The following is a 26,657-nucleotide window of genomic DNA, read 5'->3' as shown; positions in this document are numbered from 1 at the left end:
TCCCATTTGACCTTTGTTTGTGATCCTGTAAGCAGGCTTCATCCTTCTTGTCTACAGAATTTATGACTTCCCCCATCCATTAGGAGATCTCTGGCATGCTTGGGCTGAATGAAAGTCATGGAGAATGTAGATTCCCAGGAGAAGTGATAACAGAAGATGGTCTGGGTGCCATTAAGAAGCTGCATTCCTAAAGATATGTCCAAACTGGTTTGGGCTAATGTCAGAATGTCCCACAGACAAGTTTAGTCAGACAGTGGCGACAGAGCAGGACTGCTATCTGATGTGAGAAGAAATAATGAAGAGGGATGGGGGCACATCCCTAATGGCCCATACTTACGGGCTGCAAAAGTGGCCTGTCGCCAGCACACGTGAGCGTGTGCGCCACAGGCCGGCGGCAGCTCGTCGCCAGGTCCCTCCGCATACACACGGCGGAGGGACCTGGCAACTAATGCGACGGAAGCTGTCGCTGTTGTCCCTCCCCCCGCCGGAAGCGCCGTCTATTTGCTATTATGTTGCTGTCGCTAGTCCGCGTACTCACGCGGACTAGCGACAGTTGCGGCGGAGATGCGGCGGCGACTGTCGCCAGGCAATTGACCGCGCCAATCGCCTGGCGACATCAGCGACGGGCGACAGTTCGGGGTGCGCGCCCGTGCAACGCCGCATACTCACGGGCGACCTGTCGCTGCAACACGCGCGCGCCGCATGTTGCGGCGACAATTGTAGCCCGTGAGTATGGGCCATTATTCCCACAATCCCCCCTCCCTATGTTAATGTTTTGTTTTGCTTTGGCAATGCTAAATGTATTTGGTCCTGCCAATAAAGCTTTTTTGGATTTGGATTTGGAAGGGCCATATAATCAGAAGAAATGTACTCCCACTACTGAGTGTGCTCCTGCCTTCAGTAGCAGAACAGGTTACTGTATAGGAGGATCGGTTTGAATAAAGTGAAGCCACAAACCAGCAATCTGCTTCCAAATTTTAGTTTCACACTTTGGCCTGGTGCACACCAAAAAACGCTAGCAGATCCGCAAAATGCTAGCAGATTTTGAAACGCTTTTTCTTCTTTTTCTGTAGCGTTTCAGCTAGCATTTTGCGGTTTTGTGAAGTGTTTTTGGTGTAGTACATTTCATGTATTGTTACAGTAAAGCTGTTACTGAACAGCTACTGTAACAAAACCGCCTGGCAAACCGCTCTGAAGTGCCGTTTTTCAGAGCGGTTTGCGTTTTTCCTATACTTAAAGAGAACCAGAGATGAAGCAACCTCATGTATTTTACCTTATAAATCAGTGGGAACATGACAGTAAACACCTAATCTGCTCTTTGTTACATTGTTCTCTGTTTAATTTGCCTGTTATCACCTCTAAGATAAGAATCCCGACTAAGCAGTCGGTCTGGCTTTGCTACAGAATAATTATAGCTGAGACTGTGTTCTTTGCTGTCTTCAAGTCCAAGCCTGCCCCCTGCTGGCTTTGCTCAGGAATCATTATAGCTGAGTCATTATAGCAAAGCCAGACTCAATGCTCAGTCCGGGATTCTTATCTCAGCTAGATAACAGACACTTTTAGCAGTGAGGATGGAACAGAGAGCATGGTAAATGTTTTCTCTAATGTTCCCACTGATTTCTATGGTAAAATACACAAGGGTGCTTCGTCTCTGGTTCACTTTAACATTGAGGCAGAAACGCATCCGCAATCCAAAATCTGCAGCAGCCCGGGAGTATGCGTTTCTGCAAAACGCCTCCCGCTCTGGTGTGCACCAGCCCATTGAAATACATTACCCTAGCGGATCCGCACCCGCAAGCGGATCGCAAACAGCAGCAGAACCGCTCTGGTGTGCACTAGGCCTACATTATATTACAAAAAAATCTTTTTTCTTTAAAAAGGTAAAAAAGTTTTTTGCAAACAGCAATAAAAATATTTTGTGGTACAAACATAGAGAATCAATGTGTTGAGCAGACCATAGACACTGTGTGCTTTGTTTGATGAAAAAATTATTTCAAAAATGTTTTTACACTAGTCCGTTTCGGGTTGTTAACCCTTCATCAGGCCTTTATATATTTGTATTGCTGTTTACAAAAAACTTTTTTACCTTTTTGAAGAAAAAAAGAATTTTTGAATATAATAAAGTGTGAAACTAAAATTTGGAAGCAGATTGCGGGTTTGTGGCTTCACTTTATTCAAACCGATCCTCCTATACAGAAAGCTGGTACTATTCCGAGCATAGTGGTGTGCTCAAGTGTGGATTGTTATATTAACAAGAGCACCTTTTTTTTTTTTTTTTTTGCTTTATCTGGGGATCATTCCCAATAATATTGACAAGTTCAGTAGCAGAACAGGCAGCCGGCTCCAAGCAAAAATGCATACATACATACAGTACATCCAATGGAAGGAGATTGCTGGGCAACATAAAAACAATAAATGGTGGAGTAGTGGTTAGCACCATGGGCAGGCCACTATTGTCATAGTGTTTGCATGTTCTTCCCAAGATAGTGTGGGTTTCCCCTGAGCCTTCCAGATTCCCCCCACTTCCCAAAACATACTGGTAAGCTAATTGGCCTTAAAGCCAAAAAAAACACCTAAAGAAATGCACCCTGTATGAACTGTATTTAGAAAGTTTAGCCTGTATAATTCCCCCTTACCTGTGACTAATCACAAGTTGTAATTTGATCCCTCAGCGGTGTAAGCTGACTACCACAGCAGAGCAGCTATTTTGAAAACACAGGATGTTAATATGTCTGCTTCCATGAAAGCAGGAAGTGGACATACTGCAGATTTATTGCAGGATTTGTATCAGCTGTAACAAAGTTCTGAGTTCAGGTCCGCATTAACATTAAAGGACAACTGAAGTGAGAAGTATATGGTGGCTGTCATATTTATTTAGTTTTAAGCAATACCAGTTGCCTGGCATCCTGCTGATCCTCTGCCTCTAATATTTTAAGCCATAGGCCCTGAACAAGCACGCAGCAGATCAGGGGCTTGATTCACAAAGCGGTGCTAACTGTTAGCACGCCTGTGAAAATCCCCTTAGCACGTCTAAACAAGCTTTTCGCGCATAAAACTTTACGCGCGCAAAACTTTATGCGCATAAAACTTTACGCGCGTACTGCACAGAGCGCAGGGCGCTCCGCGCGAAGTGCCCATTAAAGCCTATGGGACTTAGCGCGCGTAAAACTTTGCGCGCGTAAAACTTTGTGCGCGCAAAGTTAGCGCGCGATCTGATTGAGAAATCCGGTGCTAACCTACTTAGCACCCTGCTTAGCGCGTCTAAAGACTTTAGACGTGCTAAGTAGGTTAGCACCGCTTTGTGAATCAAGCCCCAGATGTTTCTGACATTATTGTCAGATCTGACAAAATTAGCTGCATGCTTGTTTCTGGTGTGATTCAGACACTACTGTAGCCAAATAGACCAACAGGGCTGCCGGGCAACTGGTATTGGTTAAAAGGAAATAAATATGGCAGCCTACATAATTTTCTCACTTCAGTTCTCCTTTAAAGTAAATCTGGGAGAAATATAAAGTAAAATATTTTTTTACTTACCTAGGGATAGGGAAGCCTCTGGATCCAATAGAGGCTTCCCCTGCCCTCTCCGCCCAGGCGCCCACTCATACAATTGTATGGGGAGCATGTTACAATACCAATCTTCCTGTTAGGAAAAGTAATGGGCACATAACATGCAGAGCGCATACTGCATTTTGCCCACGTTGTACTTTGCCATCTTACTGTGCGTATACCTATCCCATTACCTGGGTCACGTCAGACCATAACATGGGTTGCTGAAAGGATAGTGAACCAAAAGCTGGAAACCTAGCAGGGGGAGGAGATTCCCCTGGCAATTAGTGAGGCTTTTATGTGCAGAGCTGGAAACTCAGGACCACAGAAATCTCCTCACTGAAGTCCCCATGAGACGGAAGACGATCATACCTCATAACTTTTTGAGATAAGAAAGAAGGACACCTTAGGACACACAACCTTAATCACGTCCTCCCGCCACACCCCTAATCACACCCCACCACACCCCTAATCTTGCCTGCCACACCCCTAATCTTGCCTGCCACACCCCTACTCTTCCCTAATCTTGCCTGCCACACCCCTAATCTTGCCTGCCACACCCCTACTCTTCCCTAATCTTGCCTGCCACACCCCTAATCTTGCCTGCCACACCCCTACTCTTCCCTAATCTTGCCTGCCACACCCCTAATCTTGCCTGCCACACCCCTACTCTTCCCTAATCTTGCCTGCCACACCCCTAATCTTGCCTGCCACACCCCTAATCTTCCCTAATCTTGCCTGCCACACCCCTAATCTTGCCTGCCACACCCCTACTCTTCCCTAATCTTGCCTGCCACACCCCTAATCTTGCCTGCCACACCCCTACTCTTCCCTAATCTTGCCTGCCACACCCCTAATCTTTCCCGTCACACCCCTAATCTTGCCTGCCACACAACTTATTTTGCCTGCCACACCCCTGCCCACTGATACCAGAAAAAATTCAGAAGTAAAATACGCAGTTTTTTAATTCAGACCACACTGGTCCTCTCTACCATCATTAGTCCTCCTTCATTTTACCATTTAAAAATAAGAAATGTATCAATTTAAATGTTAGAAATAATGTTTGGAGTGAATTAAACCTATTTTAGTCGGAAAAATATATATATTTACATAGATCTGTACATTGGTCCTGAAAGAGGGACAAAGGAGGTATTTAGTGTCCCTTTGAAAAAGGGGCGGCTAGGAGATATGGAGGCGTAACAAAAGGGGATGCAGAGGTTGCAACCACACTGGGGCTCCTCCATCAACCACTGTATTAGCTCTTCATAGGAGTTGTTCTGCTAATGATCACCTCTATATGTACTTTGCATAGTCATTAAAGGACATCCGAGGTAAAGATAAACTGATGAGAAAAAAAATTGCATCTATCCTCCTCTTAAAAATTACTTTTTTTTTTTTTAAGATATCTCACAGTTTTATTTTATATTTACATTTAGTTTTTAAGTTTTTACTGTTTCATTCTCTCTGCTCAATGACACCTTCATTGAAGTATACTAGAGCTCAAATCTATGTATTATTGACCTTCTTTTCTCTTTCCTGTTCTCAGAAGCCATTTACTGACAGGAAAGTGTTTTATGGCTGTAATTACTTATCAGTGAGGGTTATGCTATAGTCCGAGCCGGACAGAAACTGTCACTTGCATACCTGATGTTTAACTCTTTCAGGCAGAGAAAGTAAAAAAGGAACACAGCCTAGTTATTTATGTGCTTAGTACTGAACATACGCATGTCTATCTTATGTCAAATGTCACCTCGGTTGTCTTTTAACAATCTGTTCCCCTCTCCTGCTTACACCTCCAATACACCGCTGACATCCTTGGCAGTTTTTGTTACTCTATCTGTTGTTATGTACAGAGTGAACGGTCCCCATCCCATGTGAAACTTGCACTGGAGTGCACAGCTCCTTGCCTATGCCACTGGGAAGAAACATTGCTAGGAGAGTTTATTGTTCACCATCCACCAAAGAACTGGAATATCAAAAATATCTGGAGAATAGAGACTGCAGTCAGTTCATATCAACTGAAAATTGATTTGATCAGCATCTTCTTAAATATGACTATGCAATGATGTAGAACTGGGACTCCATATGACATCATTTAGAGCCTCAAGCTTCTGAGCCATCAACCAGCAGGCCTGCATGACACAGAGGTCTTTGTGTGATGTGTATACTGCATGGAATTTCTAGGTCATAAAACAAGACAGCTGTTTCCTCATCCAGGTATTGCTCAGTCACCTGTCTATGGGAAGAAAGTGGGGGAGAATCTGTCGCTCCTGAATTTGTCAGCACTTTTCTGCTCATTACTGTAAATATCAAGTGATCTACGGTAGCACCATTCACTGAAAACAAACAACTATCTGCACTTATCTATGTAAATAACTACCTGGTTCCATGTACTTCAGCATCCATGTGAACTCTACAGTACGTGGTAATGCGTTTAACTCTTTGTGTTAGGGCCTGAGCCCACTAACGCAGTTGTATCCGCTTCTGTCAGCTTTTTCAGCATCTTTAACATTGATGTGTAACTGAAAAGCGGACACAACTGCGTCAGTGGGCTCAGGCCCTAAGATGTAGTTGCTCTAAGCTCAGCGGCGCAGAATACTTTTGTGAGGCGCTTGCATGAAATAGGGGCATGAGGAAAAATGGGTGCTGGGTGAAGCCGATATAGGTCTAAACAATAAATACCCTTGTGTGTCCATAAATCTCTATGAGACTGGCCACACTACTCATGATGCGATGTGGCGGAAGTGGTTCTGATGACGCAGTGCGTTGCTGAGTGGTACCGTGCGGCAGGCATTTGCATTGGAGTCTATATCGATTGTTGCGGTTGCGGTGCAGCAGGCATACACAAAACAGTGATGTACTTCCTGTCCAGCAGGGGGCGTGTCACTGTTCTTGGGGGGCGGAGCTATGCTTATTTCCCTGTCGGCACACTCTGCCACAGGGTAATGTGCAAGAAACCAATAGTGTGGTTCAATTCTCCTGCCCCGCGCTCTCTTGCAGCAGGACATTCACAATGCTCCATATTTGGATAACAGTAGTAGACTAGCTTCATGCAGAACCAGCCCACAGTGTTTAAAAGCAGTCTATTGCTGGAACCAATGTAATGGGATGTACAGTACTGTATCCTATATTATAAACCCCCTCTGTCCCTGCATACAATGCTGTCCCTGTGTCCGTGCATTTGTGCTACTGCGCATGTGCCGCATGGACAGCCGTTGGGGACAGGAGCAGGACAGGCCTGGGGGCCGGGCGAGCGTGTATGCGCGTTGCGGGTGGGCACGAGCACGCATGCATGCTGACACGTGGCAGCAGTGACAGACCCGGAGCCCATTTTTAAATGGGCCAAGGTCAACTAGTATAGTATTAAGTATTAACATTTATACATTTTCACTGGCGAACTGAGGGGGCTATTCCGGGTGTCTGGAACCTCCCCCCTGCACTGAGCTGTGTATTCAGCCAGGGAAGCCCGCATAATATAAACAGCCTCATTCTCCCTCCCTTCTTACTTCTGGTGCTTCCCTCCAGCTAATAGAATGAGAGAGGCAGCCCAGCTTCCCTCACAAGAAGATGCAGCCTGCAGTGAGAGAATGTTGATTATGGAGTCCTGGACTCTCCACAGCACAGAAGTGTCCGACATGATGAAATTAGAGTGCAGGCAAGCTGGTAAATATGCACAGCATGATGCAGAGCTTGCCTGGACTCAGGGTCCGTGGGCAAACATCTGTCTGGTCTCTCCCCATTGTTATAATGACTGCATGTGTGGGTAAGGTGTTTAACAAGCTGAAAAGTTTTTGACAGTCCCTAGACTCCAGGAGGGCTTCTTTCTGACTTGTGTGAGAGACTGACAGGGACAGGAGTCCGATTACAGGCAAGTAGCCTGTCTGATGTGGGACTGCAATACAGATAAGTTCTCTCCTCCATCTCAGGCTATTCTCAATTTCTCCACTCCTCTCTCTGGGCTAGTGCACGCCAAAATGACAATAGCAATCGCTAGCAATTTGTGAGTGTGATTTTGTGAAGTGATTTTCAGAGCGATTTTTGAATGAATTGCTCAAAAACATGCTACATGCAGTATACCTGCGATTTTGAAAAAATCACAACGCTGCTGTGGGAACACCCACATAGGGTAACATTAGTCAAGCGCTTTTCAAATCACTGTTGATTTGAAAAACGCTCAGAAGCACTCTTGGTGTGCACCAGCCTCCTTCATTCACCTTTGTTTCCCTCTTCCCCTAGAGCTGGCTGTGTGTTCTTGTCATACAGGAAAGCTAAATAAAAGTGCAATCCTGGTGAGGCAAAATATTATTATTTAGTATTTATATAGCGCCGCCATCTTCCGCAGATGCATATATCCCTGCATCATATGGGTATCGCTTGCACTATGTGACACTATGTAGCATATTCCACTGAATTGTCCAAACTAAGTCTATCTCCTGTTCCTCTCTTGGGGAGTTGTTCCAGCGCTGTACCCCGTTCACATTTGCTGCTACCAGAAGCCCTCAGAAACACTTGTGTCCTAGAGTACTTCCAAAGATAGGCAGCTCCGTAATACGCCAGCGCACTTTTGTGCATGGGCAGTATGGAGCCACCTGTATTTGGAAGCACTCGGGGACATACGTGCTTCTGGACCTTTCAGGAACCCCCCCCCCTTAAAAATCCTGCGTTTGCCCCTGATTTTATCGGGTGTTACGCAAGCTACCTAATGTACGTTACATAGTTTGTGTAATGCCTCTTATGTACACTATACACATTTTGCTAGTGTAACATGCACTGCATGTGTAATACACACTATACAAGCAACCCACCCGTTGTGTGTATAGTGAGATTTTAGCAGATGCAGTGTCAGTCTGCTGCCATTGGTAGATTGAACTGCTCAATGGATGGCTTGCTATCAGTGTGAGGTGACACCTTTTAAAGAAATGAATGCAATGAGCCATTTTTGCATGCGAGACCCAACAAGCCCACAACTGTATAAACATCCTGCCAGGAGGATTGTGCCAAGGCTGCCTGTCGGTACCAGCCTAGTATGATGATTGATATGACTCTGTAATATTGTGTTGGCAATACAGAGATATTGCACACCTGCACTCAGTGAAATAGGAAAATGTAAAGGAAAAATCCAGCAAAAACTAATTTCAGTTTTCTGTGGATGTTAGTAAGAACTTAATACTGGTTTCTCCCATCTCTCGAGGCTTCCAATGACAGGGATTACATGCAGTGCCACAAACTTGCTTCAGATAACACCTTTTTAACCAGAACAACAACCACCTACTACTTAAAAGATAAGTAAACTTATGCTACTGCTTCTTTTCAGTAATCAAATGGTATACCTGCACAGCCACCCTGCACTTATCCCCTCTGTCCCTGCACAGCCACCCTGCACTTATCCCCTCTGTCCCTGCACAGCCACCCTGCACTTATCCCCTCTGTCCCTGTACAGCCACCCTGCACTTACCCCCTCTGTCCCTGCACAGCCACCCTGCACTTATCCCCTCTGTCCCTGCACAGCCACCCTGCACTTATCCCCTTTGTCCCTGCACAGCCACCCTGCACTTATCCCCTTTGTCCCTGCACAGCCACCCTGCACTTATCCCCTCTGTCCCTGCACAGCCACCCTGCACTTATCCCCTTTGTCCCTGCACAGCCACCCTGCACTTATCCCCTCTGTCCCTGCACAGCCACCCTGCACTTATCCCCTCTGTCCCTGCACAGCCACCCTGCACTTATCCCCTCTGTCCCTGCACAGCCACCCTGCACTTATCCCCTCTGTCCCTGTACAGCCACCCTGCACTTATCCCCTCTGTCCCTGCACAGCCACCCTGCACTTATCCCCTCTGTCCCTGCACAGCCACCCTGCACTTATCCCCTCTGTCCATGCACAGCCACCCTGCACTTATCCCCTCTGTCCCTGCACAGCCACCCTGCACTTATCCCCTCTGTCCCTGTACAGCCACCCTGCACTTATTCCCTCTGTCCCTGCACAGCCACCCTGCACTTATCCCCTCTGTCCCTGCACAGCCACCCTGCACTTATCCCCTCTGTCCCTGCACAGCCACCCTGCACTTATTCCCTCTGTCCCTGCACAGGCACCCTGCACTTATCCCCTCTGTCCCTGTACAGCCACCCTGCACTTATCCCCTCTGTCTCTGCACACCCACCCTGCACTTACCCCCTCTGTCCCTGCACAGCCACCCTGCACTTATCCCCTCTGTCCCTGCACAGCCACCCTGCACTTATCCCCTCTGTCCCTGCACAGCCACCCTGCACTTATCCCCTCTGTCCCTGCACAGCCACCCTGCACTTATCCCCTCTGTCCCTGTACAGCCACCCTGCACTTATCCCCTCTGTCCCTGCACAGCCACCCTGCACTTATCCCCTCTGTCCCTGCACAGCCACCCTGCACTTATCCCCTCTGTCCATGCACAGCCACCCTGCACTTATCCCCTCTGTCCCTGCACAGCCACCCTGCACTTATCCCCTCTGTCCCTGTACAGCCACCCTGCACTTATTCCCTCTGTCCCTGCACAGCCACCCTGCACTTATCCCCTCTGTCCCTGCACAGCCACCCTGCACTTATCCCCTCTGTCCCTGCACAGCCACCCTGCACTTATTCCCTCTGTCCCTGCACAGGCACCCTGCACTTATCCCCTCTGTCCCTGCACAGCCACCCTGCACTTATCCCCTCTGTCCCTGCACAGCCACCCTGCACTTATCCCCTCTGTCCCTGCACAGCCACCTGCACTTATCCCCTCTGTCCCTGCACAGCCACCCTGCACTTATTCCCTCTGTCCCTGCACAGGCACCCTGCACTTATCCCCTCTGTCCCTGTACAGCAGGGGTCCCCAAAAGTTTTGCGTCGAGGGCCGAGTCAACATACTTCCCACTGCTGGGGGTCCAGAGTACACATAGAAGTCTTTGCGGGCCAGACAGTGATGCATACTAAGGTGACAACCATCAGTCCAATTGGACAACAGTGTCACCTGAAGTGGAATTTGATTGGAAAATAGCGAATTACTGCTTTTTGGCTTAATTCTATATGCGGACCACCAATATTTAAAAATGTAGCTGACCGCATCTATAATACATTTTTGTGTGTGGGGGGCCGGTAAAAAAGCCTCAGGGGGCCACATTCAGCCCGCAGGCCTTAGTTTGAGGAGCACTGCAGTGTACAGCCACCCTGTCAGGGATGGCCGGAAATGTCAATTTCCAATTCTGCAGAGATTCCGATTTCCACCAATGCCGATTACCGATTTCACAGATTTCCGATCGATTTCCGATTTTCTAGTATTTTTTTGGGGGGGGGGGGGGGGTCATTTTTACCATTCTCTGATTGGCCAAATACTTCCAAGTTGACTCTGCATTCTGTGATTGGTTCCAAGTTCTGTGATTGGGCTAAAATACCGAGTTGTGGTGATGCAGTATTTCTACAGAAATTCGATTTCCGATTGGTTTCCGATGTCCGAGTAGTGTTTTTTTGGGTCATTTTTTGCATTCTTTGATTGGCCAAATACTTTCGAGGTGTTCTGCATTCTCTGATTGCTCCACTGATTTTGAGTTCTGTGATTGGGCTAAAATTACCAAATTGCAGTAATGCAGTATTTCTGCAAAAATCCGATTTCCGACTTCCGTTTTCCGATTTCCGACTTCTGATCGGAAATTCAGATTTCCGATGGGAAATTCGGAAATGTCAATTCCGCGAAATCCGAATGAGCATCCATCCCCTTCTGTCCCTGCACAGCTTCCCTGCCCTTGTCCCCTTCTGTCCCTGCACAGCTTCCCTGCCCTTATCACCTTCTGTCCCTGCACAGCTTCCCTGCCCTTATCCCCCTTCTGTGAACACACAGCCCGCCTCCTCCGGGAGCACTCTGCACTGCTCTGCACTATCTGCTTCTGTGTCCACAAACTTTGTAACAGAAAAAAAAATAGTTTTATTTTGTTCTTACCCCCTGCAATAGAAAATGCATGGAAGTATCTCACTGGATGAATGTTAATAAACTTCCATGTTCCATCGCTGCTCCATGTCCCAGCAACAGTATTATTTCTGGCAGTTAGTTGTGTGTCTTACAAACCACACTAGCTCCAGACAGCATGCGCTTATTGTCCTCGGCAGACAGTGACAGGCCCAGCCTCTGGCAACGTGACGGCAGCTGTACACCTCGTACATTATTAACACGTTGCTGAATGTATTGTGCTGGGTCAACGACTGAATATTTCAGGAGTATAGGTGCAGCCTAGAGCGTGTCCAGGACCTCACGCTACTAAAGAACTATAAGCCACAGTAGCCCTACCAACATGGCAGCCTGCTCTGAGTCTGAAATCGGGATCCTGGGTGCAACAGGGTGAGCATCAATCAAGAAATCTAAATCTTCAACTGGACACGTGACTCCCCAACGGTGCATGTTTTGCAGGCAACCTCACCTATGCACAGCTGGGGTAATTCGTGTCTCATCTACATGGAATCCACCCAGCTGAGACACTAATTATCCAACCTGTGCATAAGTGAGGTTGCCTGCAAGACATGCACCGTTGGGGAGCCATGAGGACAGGTTTGAGAAACACTGTTCTAGAGATTCGGAGACTCTGCAACTGGTGCAACACCAACAATCTTGCCCTCTACAGGGCAAACACCATCAAACTGATAATCAACTTCAGGAAAAACCCTCCTGAACTTCCCCTGGTTGTCATTGAGGGCACAAAGGTCACTTGGGTACCTAACAACTGCTTCCTGGGCACCACCATCTCTGGAAACCTAAGGTGGGTAGAGTTGGGCCGAACCTCCGATTTTCGGTTCGCGAACCGGGTTCGCGAACTTTCGCGAAAGGTTCGGTTCGCGTTAAAGTTCGCGAACCGCAATAGACTTCAATGGGGATGCGAACTTTGAAAAAAAAAAAATAATTATGCTGGCCACAAAAGTGATGGAAAAGATGTTTCAAGGGGTCTAACACCTGGAGGGGGGGATGGCGGAGTGGGATACATGCCAAAAGTCCCCGGGAAAAATCTGGATTTGACGCAAAGCAGCGTTTTAAGGGCAGAAATCACATTGAATGCTAAATGACAGGCCTAAAGTGCTTTCAAACATCTTGAATGTGTATACATCAATCAGGTAGTGTAATTAAGGTACTGCTTCACACTGACACACCAAACTCATCGTGTAACGCACCGCAAACAGCTGTTTGTGTAGTGACGGCCGTGCTTTACTGGTGCGCACCATGGCGAGAGTGCAGGTTTTGGTGGCTTTACAGCCCATATGGTCACCTGGCTGATGTAGCTGAATGACAGAACAGTGACTGTCCAGCTGATCAAATTTGGTCTGACCACAATGAGGCAACGACCTTATTATCGTGGGTGTGCCCCCCGAGACACTCATCTAGGCGCCGGTCATTGCTCCATTGTGATACGCAAGCCCCTTCACCACGGCAAGGTAATGATCACGAAGGGGAATGGGCGCATGTACATGCCTTTTCTTTTGTTGTTGCAGCTGCCCGCAGTGCAGCCAGAAAAATTAGGCAGTCATGTACACGCACCCGAAAAATTATTACAGCGGCCGCTGCTAGCAGCGGCCTAAAAAATTCAGCAATCCGCCTGGAGTCCCGGACCCTGTTGGTGGTGGCGGAGAAGGTAGTCAAGCGGCCTGCAGGCAGACATGCTGTGTGGAGGGACTGGGAGCGACTTAGTCTTCTTGGGGCAGGCCAGGCAGCCAGTCACACGGCGTGCAGGCAGAGATGCTGTATGTGCGGGGACTGACTTAGTCTTGGGGCGGGCAGCAGCCCTCCGGGATCCATGCCTCATTCATTTTGATAAAGGTGAGGTACTTAACACTTTTGTGACTTAGGCGACTTCTCTTCTCTGTGACAATGCCTCCAGCTGCGCTGAAGGTCCTTTCTGAGAGGACGCTTGCGGCAGGGCAGGAGAGAAGTTGGATGGCAAATTGGGACAGCTCTGGCCACAGGTCAAGCCTGCGCACCCAGTAGTTCAAGGGTTCCTCATCGCTGTTCACAGCAGTGTCTACATCCACACTTAAGACCAGGTAGTCGGCTACCTGCCGTTCCAGGCGTTGGTGGAGGGTGGATCCGGAAGGGCTACGGCGAGGCGTTGGACTAAAGAACGTCCGCATGTCCGACATCACCATGAGATCGCTGGAGCGTCCTGTCTTTGACTGCGTGGACACGGGAGGAGGATTAGTGGCAGTGGTACCTTGCTGGCGTTGTGCCGTCACATCACCCTTAAAGGCATTGTAAAGCATAGTTGACAGCTGGTTCTGCATGTGCTGCATCCTTTCCACCTTCCGGTGAGTTGGTAACAGGTCCGCCACTTTGTGCCTGTACCGAGGGTCTAGTAGTGTGGCCACCCAGTACAGCTCATTCCCCTTGAGGTTTTTTATACGGGGGTCCCTCAACAGGCAGGACAGCATAAAAGACGACATCTGCACAAAGTCGGATCCAGTACCCTCCATCTCCTCTTGCTCTTCCTCAGTGACGTCAGGTAAGTCAACCTCCTCCCCCCAGCCGCGAACAATACCACGGGAAGGTTGAGCAGCACAAGCCCCTTGCGATGCCTGCTGAGGTTGTTCTCCTGCCGCTGTCCCCTCCTCCTCCTCCTCCTCCCCCAAAGAAACACCTTGCTCATCATCCTCTGAGTCTGATTCGTCTTCTGCACACGACTTCTCTTCTTCCTCCTCCTCCCCCCTCTGTGCTGCCGCAGGTGTTGAGGAAACAGCTGGGTCTGATGAAAATTGGTCCCATGCCTGTTCCTGCCATAACGGTTCCTGGTCACGCTCATTCGCAGCTTCATCCGCCACTCTACGCACAGCACGCTCCAAGAAGTAAGCGTAGGGAATTAAGTCGCTGATGGTGCCCTCACTGCGGCTCACCAGGTTGGTCACCTCCTCAAACGGCCGCATGAGCCTGCATGCATTCTCCATCAGTGTCCAGTTGTCGGGCCAGAACATCCCCATCTTCCCAGACTGTTTCATTCTACTCCAGTTGTAGAGGTAGTGGGTCACGGCTTTCTTCTGTTCTAGCAGGCGGGAGAACATGAGCAGGGTCGAGTTCCAGCGAGTCGGGCTATCGCAAATGAGGCGTCTCACCGGCATGTTGTTTTTGCGCTGAATTTCCGCAAAGCGTGCCATGGCTGTGTAAGACCGCCTCAAATGCCCACAGAACTTCCTGGCCTGCTTCAGGACATTCGCTAAGCCAGGGTACTTTGCCACAAATCTTTGAACCACTAGATTCATGACATGTGCCATGCAGGGTATGTGTGTCAGCTTCCCCATATGCAGAGCGGCAAGCAGATTGCTGCCGTTGTCGCACACCACGTTGCCTATCTCCAGGTGGTGCGGGGTCAGCCACTCATCCACCTGTTTCTTAAGAGCAGCCAGGAGAGCTGCTCCAGTGTGACTCTCCGCTTTGAGACAAGCCATGTCTAAGATGGCGTGACACCGTCGTACCTGGCATGCAGCATAGGCCCTGCGGAGCTGGGGCTGTGTAGCTGGAGAGGAAAACTGCCACTCAGCCAAGGAGGAGGAGGACAGCGAAGAGCATGTAGCAGGAGGAGAGGAGGTGGCAGGAGGCCTGCCTGCAAGCCGTGGAGGTGTCACAATTTGGTCCGCTGCGCCCTGCTTGCCATCGTTCACCACCAGGTTCACCCAATGGGCTGTGTAGGTAATGTAGCGGCCCTGCCCGTGCTTGGCAGACCAGGCATCCGTGGTCAGGTGTACCCTTGACCCAACGCTCTTCGCAAGAGATGACACCACTTGCCTCTCAACTTCACGGTGCAGTTGGGGTATGGCCTTTCTCGAAAAATAAGTGCGGCCTGGCATCTTCCACTGCGGTGTTCCGATGGCCACAAATTTACGGAAGGCCTCAGAGTCCACCAGCCGGTATGGTAACAGCTGCCGAGCTAACAGTTCCGCCACGCCAGCTGTCAGACGGCGGGCAAGGGGGTGACTGGCCGAAATTGGCTTCTTCCGCTCAAACATTTCCTTCACGGACACCTGACTGCTGCTGTGGGCAGAGGAGCAGGAAGCGCTCAAGGGCAGAGGCGGAGTGGAGGAGGGTGCCTGTGAAGGTGGAAGGGAGAAAGCGGCAGTTGCAGATAATGCACCTGATGGAGGAGGAAGAGGAGAAGGAGGGTGGCTTTGCTTTTGTGTGCTGCTGCTGCTTTTGCTCAGGTGGCCATCCCATTGCTGTTTGTGCCTTTTCTCCAGGTGCCTTCGTAAGGCACTTGTCCCTACGTGAGTGTTGGCCTTTCCACGGCTCAATTTTTGTTGGCAGAGCGAGCAGATGGCTTTGGTCCGATCTGAGGCGCACACATTAAAAAATTTCCACACCGCTGAGCCACCCTGGGATGTGGGCACTATGGGGACCTCAGCAGCTGATGCTGAAGGGCAAGTTGGCTGGCTGTACATAAGTGGCAATACATGGTGCCGGACACTGCCACCAGCTGTTTCTGACGAAGAGCTGCCCCAGCTTCTTTCAGCAACTTCTCTCCTCCTCCTACTCTCTGACTCCCCCTCTGAACTGTCCCCCTCTTCATCTCCTCTATTGGGTACATACAGAGGATCCCTATCATCGTCATCATCGTAATCATCCTGCCCAGCTTCGCTTGCCTCAGACAAATCCAAACATGCACCAACATCAGTAGGTCCTTCATCCTCCTTACACGTTACATCCATAATGTTCAAAGTAAATAGTGGGGAGAGGCACACCATTCCGTAGTATTTGGGTGCATAACCACGGATGTCAAGCCACATCCAATAAACAGTCCATTAGTAGAAAAGATTTTGGTTAGCACTCCAGCTTCTCAGTGAGCAAAAGATTTTTTATTTTCCAGTTACATGTCAACACTTAAGTTAACAATTGTTTCGGGGCCATCAGGGGTCCCCTTCTTCAGAACAGTGCAGACAAACCATATAACAAGTGATACACCTCTTTAAATACACCATCTACAAGGTAACACCCATGTTGAGTGAATCCACCTCCCCTCCAATTATGGACATAAACATGTCCATATCTCATGATCTGCTTATAATCCATGTGCAACATATACTGTATCACATTCATTGCCCTTATTACATGTAACAAATGATATAATATCTCATAATCATGCGTCCTGATCGCATAAAAGCTTTTAGAGCAGTTTGTACATACCCCTGTCACTCAGCAGAGCCTTTGAACTGATTGGATCCCGTACACGCCATGCCGGCGGTTCCCGCTGCTCAGACCGTTAATACAATCCTGTATGCCTCCCGGGCATGGTCACCATAGTAACCACTTACCCAGGGAGCCGTGCGTCGTCGTCGAGCCAATCAGTATAGGCTGGGCGGGGGTTGCGCGCATGGGGCGTATCCATTTACGGAATCCGAGGCGGAGACCAGCGCTCTGTGGGTGCATGACGTGCGCCTGGAGGGGTGGCCCATATCTAGCGTCTCTGGGTTACTGGGGCAACGTGCATGCCTGCGGGTGACGTAGTTGCGCGCAACCCCCGCCCAGCCTATACTGATTGGCTCGACGACGACGCACGGCTCCCTGGGTAAGTGGTTACTATGGTGACCATGCCCGGGAGGCATACAGGATTGTATTAACGGTCTGAGCAGCGGGAACCGCCGGCATGGCGTGTACGGGATCCAATCAGTTCAAAGGCTCTGCTGAGTGACAGGGGTATGTACAAACTGCTCTAAAAGCTTTTATGCGATCAGGACGCATGATTATGAGATATTATATCATTTGTTACATGTAATAAGGGCAATGAATGTGATACAGTATATGTTGCACATGGATTATAAGCAGATCATGAGATATGGACATCCATAATGTTGCCGCGTAACTCAGACATATGAGCTGGTGAAAATTCATCTGGCTGTAACAACAATGGCTGTGCATCAGTGATTTCACCACTAAATAATTCTTGCGAAGTGTCAAATGCAGCGGAAGTGGTGCTAGTAGTAGCACTGGTGGCTGAGCAAGATGAGGTGTTCTGTGTCGCTAAATACTCAACCACGTCCTGACAATCTTGGGAGGTGATGGGACGTGCCTTCTTCCGAGCACTGTACTGTGGGCCAGGTCCACACGAAATTACATTTACACGACCTCGCGCAGACCTGCCGGGTGGCCTTCCTCTGGCTCTGCCACTACCTCTTCCTCTACCTGTTTTGTCCATATCGGGTATGCACGGAGTGGTATATCACACTGCGTGCACTCACGTAGGTAGGTGGGTTCACTTAACTGCACAGGTATGCGCACTGATGCGGTGGGTTCACTGAACAGAACAGGTATGCAGTGGCGGGTTCACTAAACAGAACAGGTATACAGTGGCGGTTCACTAAACAGAACAGGTATGCAGTGGCGGGTCCACTGAACAGAACAGGTATGCAGTGGCGGGTTCACTTAACTGCACAGGTATGCGCACTGATGCGGTGGGTTCACTGAACAGAACAGGTATGCAGTGGCGGGTTCACTTAACTGCACAGGTATGCGCACTGATGCGGTGGGTTCACTGAACAGAACAGGTATGCAGTGGCGGGTTCACTAAACAGAACAGGTATACAGTGGCGGTTCACTAAACAGAACAGGTATGCAGTGGCGGGTCCACTGAACAGAACAGGTATGCAGTGGCGGGTTCACTTAACTGCACAGGTATGCGCACTGATGCGGTGGGTTCACTGAACAGAACAGGTATGCAGTGGCGGGTTCACTAAACAGAACAACTGCACAGGTATGCGCACTGATGCGGTGGGTTCACTGAACAGAACAGGTATGCAGTGGCGGGTTCACTTAACTGCACAGGTATGCGCACTGATGCGGTGGGTTCACTGAACAGAACAGGTATGCAGTGGCGGGTTCACTTAACTGCACAGGTATGCGCACTGATGCGGTGGGTTCACTGAACAGAACAGGTATGCAGTGGCGGGTTCACTAAACAGAACAGGTATACAGTGGCGGTTCACTAAACAGAACAGGTAAGCAGTGGCGGGTCCACTGAACAGAACAGGTATGCAGTGGCGGGTTCACTAAACAGAACAGGTATGCAGTGGCGGGTTCACTAAACAGAACAGGTATACAGTGGCGGTTCACTAAACAGAACAGGTATGCAGTGGCGGGTCCACTGAACAGAACAGGTATGCAGTGGCGGGTTCACTTAACTGCACAGGTATGCGCACTGATGCGGTGGGTTCACTGAACAGAACAGGTATGCAGTGGCGGGTTCACTTAACTGCACAGGTATGCGCACTGATGCGGTGGGTTCACTGAACAGAACAGGTATGCAGTGGCGGGTTCACTAAACAGAACAGGTATACAGTGGCGGTTCACTAAACAGAACAGGTATGCAGTGGCGGGTCCACTGAACAGAACAGGTATGCAGTGGCGGGTTCACTTAACTGCACAGGTATGCGCACTGATGCGGTGGGTTCATTGAACAGAACAGGTATGCAGTGGCGGGTTCACTTAACTGCACAGGTATGCGCACTGATGCGGTGGGTCCACTGAACAGAACAGGTATGCAGTGGCGGGTTCACTAAACAGAACAGGTATACAGTGGCGGGTCCACTGAACAGAACAGGTATGCAGTGGCGGGTTCACTAAACAGAACAGGTATGCAGTGGCGGGTCCACTGAACAGAACAGGTATGCAGTGGCAGGTTCACTAAACAGAACAGGTATACAGTGGCGGTTCACTAAACAGAACAGGTATACAGTGGCGGTTCACTAAACAGAACAGGTATGCAGTGGCGGGTCCACTGAACAGAACAGGTATGCAGTGGCGGGTTCACTTAACTGCACAGGTATGCGCACTGATGCGGTGGGTTCACTGAACAGAACAGGTATGCAGTGGCGGGTCCACTGAACAGAACAGGTATGCAGTGGCGGGTTCACTAAACAGAACAGGTATACAGTGGCGGTTCACTGAACAGAACAGGTATGCAGTGGCGGGTTCACTTAACTGCACAGGTATGCGCACTGATGCGGTGGGTTCACTGAACAGAACAGGTATGCAGTGGCGGGTTCACTAAACAGAATAGGTATACAGTGGCGGTTCACTAAACAGAACAGGTATGCAGTGGCGGGTCCACTGAACAGAACAGGTATGCAGTGGTGGGTTCACAGCACAGGTATGCAGTGGTGGGATCACAGCACAGGTATGCAGTGGTGGGTTCACAGCACAGGTATGCAGTGGTGGGTTCAATGAACAGGTATACAGTAGCGGGTCCACTGAACAGAACAGGTATGCAGTGGTGGGTTCACAGCACAGGTATGCAGTGGTGGGTTCACAGCACAGGTATGCAGTGGTGGGTTCACAGAACAGGTATGCAGCCAGACAGGAACAAGCTAAGCCTAACTAATCTTTCCCTGAGAGACAGTCTGCAGCAGCTCGCCCTACTCTGACTAATGCAGGCACACGAGTGGCCGTAATGGCCGCCGCTGCCTGCCTTATATAAGGGGGGGTGGGGCTCCAGGGGCTAGTGTAGCCTAATTGGCTACACTGGGCCTGCTGACTGTGATGTAGAGGGTCAAAGTTGACCCTCCATGTGCATTATGGGGCGAACCGAACTTCCGCAAAGGTTCGCCTGCGGGACGCGAACGCGAACCACTGAAGTTCGCATGGAACCGTTCGCAGGCGAACCGTTCGGCCCAACTCTAAAGGTGGGATGAGAACACTGACAAAATCCAGAAAGAAGCCTAAAAAAGCCTCTTCTTCCTGTGACAACTTGAAAAATTTGGCACGTGGCATAGAGTCAGTCCTATGCTCTTCCATCATTGTATGAAACACAGGTCACTTTCGAAAGTGACAGGTTAAACTACAGAGGGTCATCAACGCTGCAGAGAAGACCATGGGAACTCCCTCCCATCACTCGACCTCCTCCATTCCTTCAGATGGAGCTTCTGGGCCATCAGGATACAAAAACCTTTACCAATATTTTCTATCGAGCTGCCACTACAGGTCTTCTCTACCAGGTCTTTTACACAGAAACACCTCTCAACAGCTTTTCAACTCAGGTCACTCTGCCACCCAACCTCAATAGCCTTTCCATCTGTGTTCCTAAGTGTGTATGTACCCGTATAGTACTTCTGTGTGTTGCACTTTATTCCGCCACTGTCCTTCTGCCACTTATTCCGCCACTGTCCTTCTGCCACTTATTCCGCCACTGTCTGCATTATTATTGACCTTGGCTGTGCAACCAACTATTCCATGTATGAACCCATTGCATAAATCTGATTCTGATTATGTTCTAGATCCCAGGTTTTCAACACACAAAATGCATGATATCAAAGTTTTGACATCACCATCAAGATGGTAGCTTCCATTCCAAATAAATAAAAATCACACAGAAACAATAAATTAAAGGGATGTAAAATGGGTGAAACCTGTGGTAAACAAATTAAATTTACATTTATTTACCACCTAGATCAAGAAAATATTTTTTTAAATTATCTCATATTTATTCAGTAGCCTTCTACTATCTTCTGCGTTCCTCATCCCTCTTTTCCTGCCACAGCAAAACAGCTCCTTTAAAGGAAACCAGAGACGAGTTAATATAAAAGATTTATACATACCTGGGGCTTCCTCCAGCCCCATCCGCACGGATCGCTTCCACACCGCCGTCCTCAGCCTTCTCCAGCTCCCGTACCGGGTCCCATAACTTCAGCCAGTCTGCCGCAAGAGAAGTGCGCTCACTACGTACATCTCCGGCAGCCGCTGGATAGATAAGTAGAGGGCGCACTTCTCTTGCGCAGACTGGCCACGACTGGCTAAAGTTAGGGGACCTGGTACCGGAGCTGGAGAAGGCTGAGGACGGCGGCGTGGAAGCGATCCGTGCAGATGGGGCTGGAGGAAGCCCCAGGTATGTATATATATTTTATATTAACTTGTCTCTGGTATTGTCAGCCACAACATCAAATTTCATTTACCCCCTGCTCAGTGTTTAAAATGCAGTCTGCAACCTCACTCTGCATTGCAAGCACTCCAATCTATTCAGAAATGTTTCTGCGGTAATAAATCTTAACTCAGTCAGCATGGCTCTATTTTTGCCATTGCCAACAAGAAGGAAGCTTGTATTCACCCCATCCCACATTCCTGCTCCTCACTGATTGGCTGAGGGCAGTTCAATGAGCTGTGCTCACATGTGTTAACAAAGCAAGCTAACTATGACAGTGCAGTTTCTAGGAGAAAAAATGGAGGAAAAGGGAGGAAATGACATCAGGATTGGCTTCAGTCAGAGGGAAACAAGATAGCAAATGCCACAAACAGAATTCTCAGAATTCTGTTATGTAAATAGAACAAGTAGTTATCTACTTATGTATAACAAAAATATATACAGCACTACTTATATATGTGTTTTTTTTCCTGGGATACAGTGGCGTAGCTAGAGATCATGGGGGCCCATAGCAAAACTTTCATGGGGCCCGCATATGTAGGCACTCTTAAGCTGTGCCACTTGCCCCTGCCCTATGGATATGAGTTAACTGGACAATTTACATTATCATGAAATCTACACTTTACATAGTTCATGGGCACAGAGACAAAGTCACAGGGTGGAGAATTACAATAAGTACCCACTGGGCCCCATATGCTCCTGCACCCCATAGCATCTGCTATGGCTGCTATGGCTATTGCTACGCCCGTGCTGGGATAGTAAGGCTCTTCCTGCTGCTTTAAAAAGACAGCAAGATTCGTCTGCACTACAAATACTACGCGAACATGTTATCTCAAATATCAAGAATTCCCTCAGTTCAGGCTTAGTTGTCCAAGGATTTCTTTAGTTGTTTAGGCTTGAAAGAAGCATTGTACTTCAAGAATGCCAAATGCCAAGTCTGCCAACCTGATTTACAGCAAGAGCCGGGAGACCTGGCAATGGGTGCAGAGACGTCAGTGGGTGGAGAGAGGCATTGTAGGGACCATTTTCTGAAAACAAAAAGAATTTTAGGAGGGATGTGACTTTTATTGCTCTTGCCTGAGTAAAGAGACAGCTGTATTGCTGGATACACATGGTGCGTTCCCGCAGTCAATGCGCCACTCGATTCCCGTCGATTCGCGTTGACTCGATTATTTCCGACATGTCCGATTCGCGTCTAGATGTATCGTTAGGTCTATTTGGCATACTTTACATGTGAATCGACCTAACAATCATCAAAATGCGCTCGGAAATGCTCGGAAATAATCGAGCGGCCGGAAATCGAGCGGTGCATTGAGTGCGGGAATGCACAGTGTGTATCCAGCAAATCATCTTTTTTTTTAAAATATACTTTATTTGTCAATAATTTAAAATTACTTTACAATCTCAACATATATCCATTCATACATACATAAGATCATTTCAAGTCATCATTATTACAAGTATTTCATTCCCCTTATTCTCCTGATCCTCCTCCTCCCCACCCCATCCCCCCAATATCCATCTCTAGATTTAAATCTAGATTCCTCTCTCCCTCGATATTACAGGATCCCCCCGATCCCTGCTCCCCCCACATAACCAATTCTCTCTCTCAGCATTTATCAAAGCGAAAAAGAGGAGAGGGGGGGGGGGGGGGGGGGAGGAGGGGGAGGAAGAAAAAAAAAAGTGGGGGGGGGAGGAAAAGGGTCCTCCCAGTATATATCGAAAAATTACTATTATAGGTAATACTTTTCCTAAATTTCCATATTTTCCCAAATGACCCTATCCCTCCCCTCCATTCCATCTATTCTTACTCACTTCTCCCTCAGCCATACTCCTCCATCCATTCTCTTTGGAGCCAGACACACAGATGGGCAGAGGCGACAGGGGGAAAAGGGGGGTACAAGAGGGGGGGGAGACCCCTCCTCCATATATCTCTCTTCTGCATATCCCTCCATGACCGGGCCCATTACGTCTCATTACCATTCCCCAGGATTTTCCTATAATTATCATGCTCCATAAAATCTATCCATTTTTCCCAGATTTTTCCTCCTAACTCTTCTGTTCCATGAATTGAGTGGGTTAATTGCTCCATTCTATATATATGTGAGACTTCCCCAAGCCACTCCGCAGCAGAGGGGGGAGTCGTAGATTTCCAGTGCCTCCCTATCAATATCCTTGCTGCATCTATCAAATGTCGAGTGAGGGATCTTTTATATTTTCCTATGCTACAGTTGTTATGGTGTAACAAATAGAAAGCTGGATCTTCCGTTAATTCAATGTCTACTAGCCCCTTCGTAATCTCCCCCACCTCGTCCCAAAAGGGTTTAATTTCTTGGCAATCCCAAAATATATGCTTCAATGATCCAACCTCCGTCCGACACCTCCAACAGGTCCTATCTGCTCCTTGAAATATCTTTCCTAGTTTTTCAGGGGTATAATACCATCTTGTCAGTATTTTGAATCCATTTTCTTGTATCCTCACTGAGGATCATCTTTATGCTTATTTTTATGTACAGTATTTTGCTCAGCAGAATCTATTCAAACAGCAGAATACGGAGGAAGTAAATAGTTCCAGGTTGCTGTCTGCTGCTCTTGTGGCATGCTGGGAAATGTAGTGCCTTTATTGCTCCTGGTCTACAATTTTCATCAGTAAGTCATAACCTGAGGATGAGGATAAGCACATCTATAGTTTAGCTCTGTCCAGTTTTTAATTTTCAAAGGAGCACTTTTGTGAAAATTGCGACCTTCCGCTTCCTCTAGTCATTTCCAAAAATGTCTTAAAATTGGCCAATCATTAGTCAATCAAAATTGGATGTGTGTAGATGGGGCTTAAAGCCTGGCACACACATCCCATGCAATGACTGACCAATTTTACCATCTCCACATGGTATGAGGGCTAAGAGATATTGAAAACTATGAGTAGATTGTGTAGGTAAGCTCTCATATTACACGGAAGTGGTAAAATGTACCAACCATTGGTCAATCAAAGCTAGTTGTGTCTACCAAGTTTAAGGCCTTGTTCACATTCCACTCGCATGTCCGTCCGCATTAGGTGAATTTCGACGCATATTTTTTTTTTGATACTCGGTGTTTGGGTGGGCGATTCGTTTTTGTGCTAAGCAGTTTTCTACGCGTTTCTTCCCGAGCGGTCAGGAAGGGAACTCTTTGACCCGGAAAATAATTAATACAATGTATTTATTTAAAAAAACGCGAGCGCAATCGCCTTAATCGCGTATTTGTACACGTTCGCCGATTTTCCTATACCTTCCATTTAGGCGGAATCTCCCCGAAAATGAAACACGTACCGCTTTCCTAGCCGCACCGTACACGACCCGCACTGATGTTCAAATTGACTGGGTTAAATTCCTGCCATTTGCAGAATTTGCACACAACAACTTGAGGAGCTCCTCCTCAGGTTTTTCTCCATTCCAGGTGGTGACTGGAAGGTCACCTAAGTTCACCCCATTGCCAGTGGCTGCCACCCCGTTTCCAGCCCTGGAGGATTGGCAGAGGTCCTTGAAGCAGACGTGGGGAATGGTAGAAAGAAACTTTAGGAGGGCTTTTCAGAGTCAAAAGAAACAGGCTGATAAAAGACGTTTCATAGAGTGGGAGTTTCTTCCAGGTGACTTGGTCTGGGTGTCCACACGACATTTGGCTCTGAAACAACTGTCTCCCAAGTTAGGTCCCAGATTTGTGGGTCCGTTTCCTGTGATAAGGAAAATTAATGATGTCACTTACACCATTGATCTCCCCGCCAGTATGCGGGGTGTAAGATCTCTCCATGTGTCCTTGCTCAAGCCGGCAGTGCATGTGGATTCCGCTCCCCCCCCCCCCCCCCCCCCTGTGTTGATTGATGACCAACCTGAGTATGAGATTGAGAAGATTCTCGACTCCTGACTTGTGCAGAACTCCGTGCAGTATTTGGTGCATTGGAAAGGGTATGGCATTGAGGAGAGAACTTGGGTGCCAGAATGTCGCATGCATGCAGAGGAGTTAAAGAAGGAGTTTCATAACGTGCATCCTGAGAAGCCGGGCAGGAGATGTCCGGAGTCCACTCCTCGGGGGGAGGGGGGTACTGTGAGAGATCGCGGAAAAGCCGCCACATGTGCTACTGAGCAGGCGGCTGATTCCGCGTCCAGTGCAGCGGTTTGCACGCGGAAGCGTGTGTTTGGTAGCAGGGCAGAACACGGAAAAGCGGCCGCATGCAACAACAGTAAGGCGGCTGGATCCGCGTCCAGCGCGGCGGTTTGCACGCGGCAGCGCGTGTCTGGTGTGGCTGAGTCTGTTAGTGCACATAGACTTAGGAATATACGCGCGTGCGCTGAGAGGGAGAATTCTTATACTAAGCAGGAAGAGTCAGCTGACCATGCCGATCAGCTGACTCCTGAGCGGGATACTATTGGTTGAGCAATTAGGGGTGGTGCTGGAGGGCACTACTCCATATATAGTTCCTGCTGGTCACTTGCAACTTGTCTGCCGTTGCGATCACTACGTGGACACTACGTAGTCAGATCCTCAGTGTGTTTGAACCAGGTGGACCTGGGAATACACACTTAGCCAGATTATTTGAATTGTATTCTGTTTATGCTTAAGCTAGTTCCAGGGTGTAGAGACCAAGGACCTCACACCCAGCTTAGGGAACTGAGTTACATCTGTGTTATACTTCAGTCTAGTTCCAGGGTGCTGAGACTACGGACCTCGCACCCAGTCTAGGGAAACTGTATTATCATCTGTGTATTCTTCAGACTAGTTCCGGGGTGCTGAGACCAAGGACCTCGCACCCAGAATAGGCATTGTTTGATATATGTTATGACTTATAGCTTTTCTGACTACTCTTCTGTCTTCTGATTCGGTACCTCGTATATCTGATATTCCGTTGCCAGACCCTGCTTGACTTTGACACCGAATCAGCCTTCTGTCTTTGTACTTTGTGTAATCTGTCAGTGTGTTGCCGACCCGGCGTGCCCGACCTTGAGAGCTATCTCTCCCCTTTAAAGAGAATCTGTACTCTAATATTCTTACAATAAAAAGCATACCATTCTATTCCTTATGTTCCCCTGTGCCCCTCTGTGCTGTTTCTGTCACTCCCTGCTGCAATCCTGGCTTGTAATTAACAGTTTTAGGCAGTGTTTACAAACAAATGACTGGCTTCTAACCAGAGTACCATAGGCTGAGAACAGCTTACTGTGTGATTCATGCAGAGCTTGGAGGGGGTGTGTAAAGCTTCTGCCAATGACAAG

General features: G+C 48.4%; 1 protein-coding gene across 1 annotated transcript in view; it reads right to left on the bottom strand.

Moving 5' to 3' along the window:
• PKP2 (plakophilin 2) overlaps window positions 1-26,657 on the bottom strand; it is a 162,863-nt gene that overhangs the window by 26,907 nt on the left and 109,299 nt on the right. The gene's annotated exons all lie outside the window — the stretch shown is intronic.

Source organism: Hyperolius riggenbachi, chromosome 3, assembly GCF_040937935.1.
Source record: "Hyperolius riggenbachi isolate aHypRig1 chromosome 3, aHypRig1.pri, whole genome shotgun sequence".
Lineage (NCBI taxonomy): Eukaryota > Metazoa > Chordata > Amphibia > Anura > Hyperoliidae > Hyperolius > Hyperolius riggenbachi.
The sequence above is the reverse complement of the archived record's forward strand: the minus strand, read 5'-3'. Positions and strand labels throughout refer to the sequence as shown.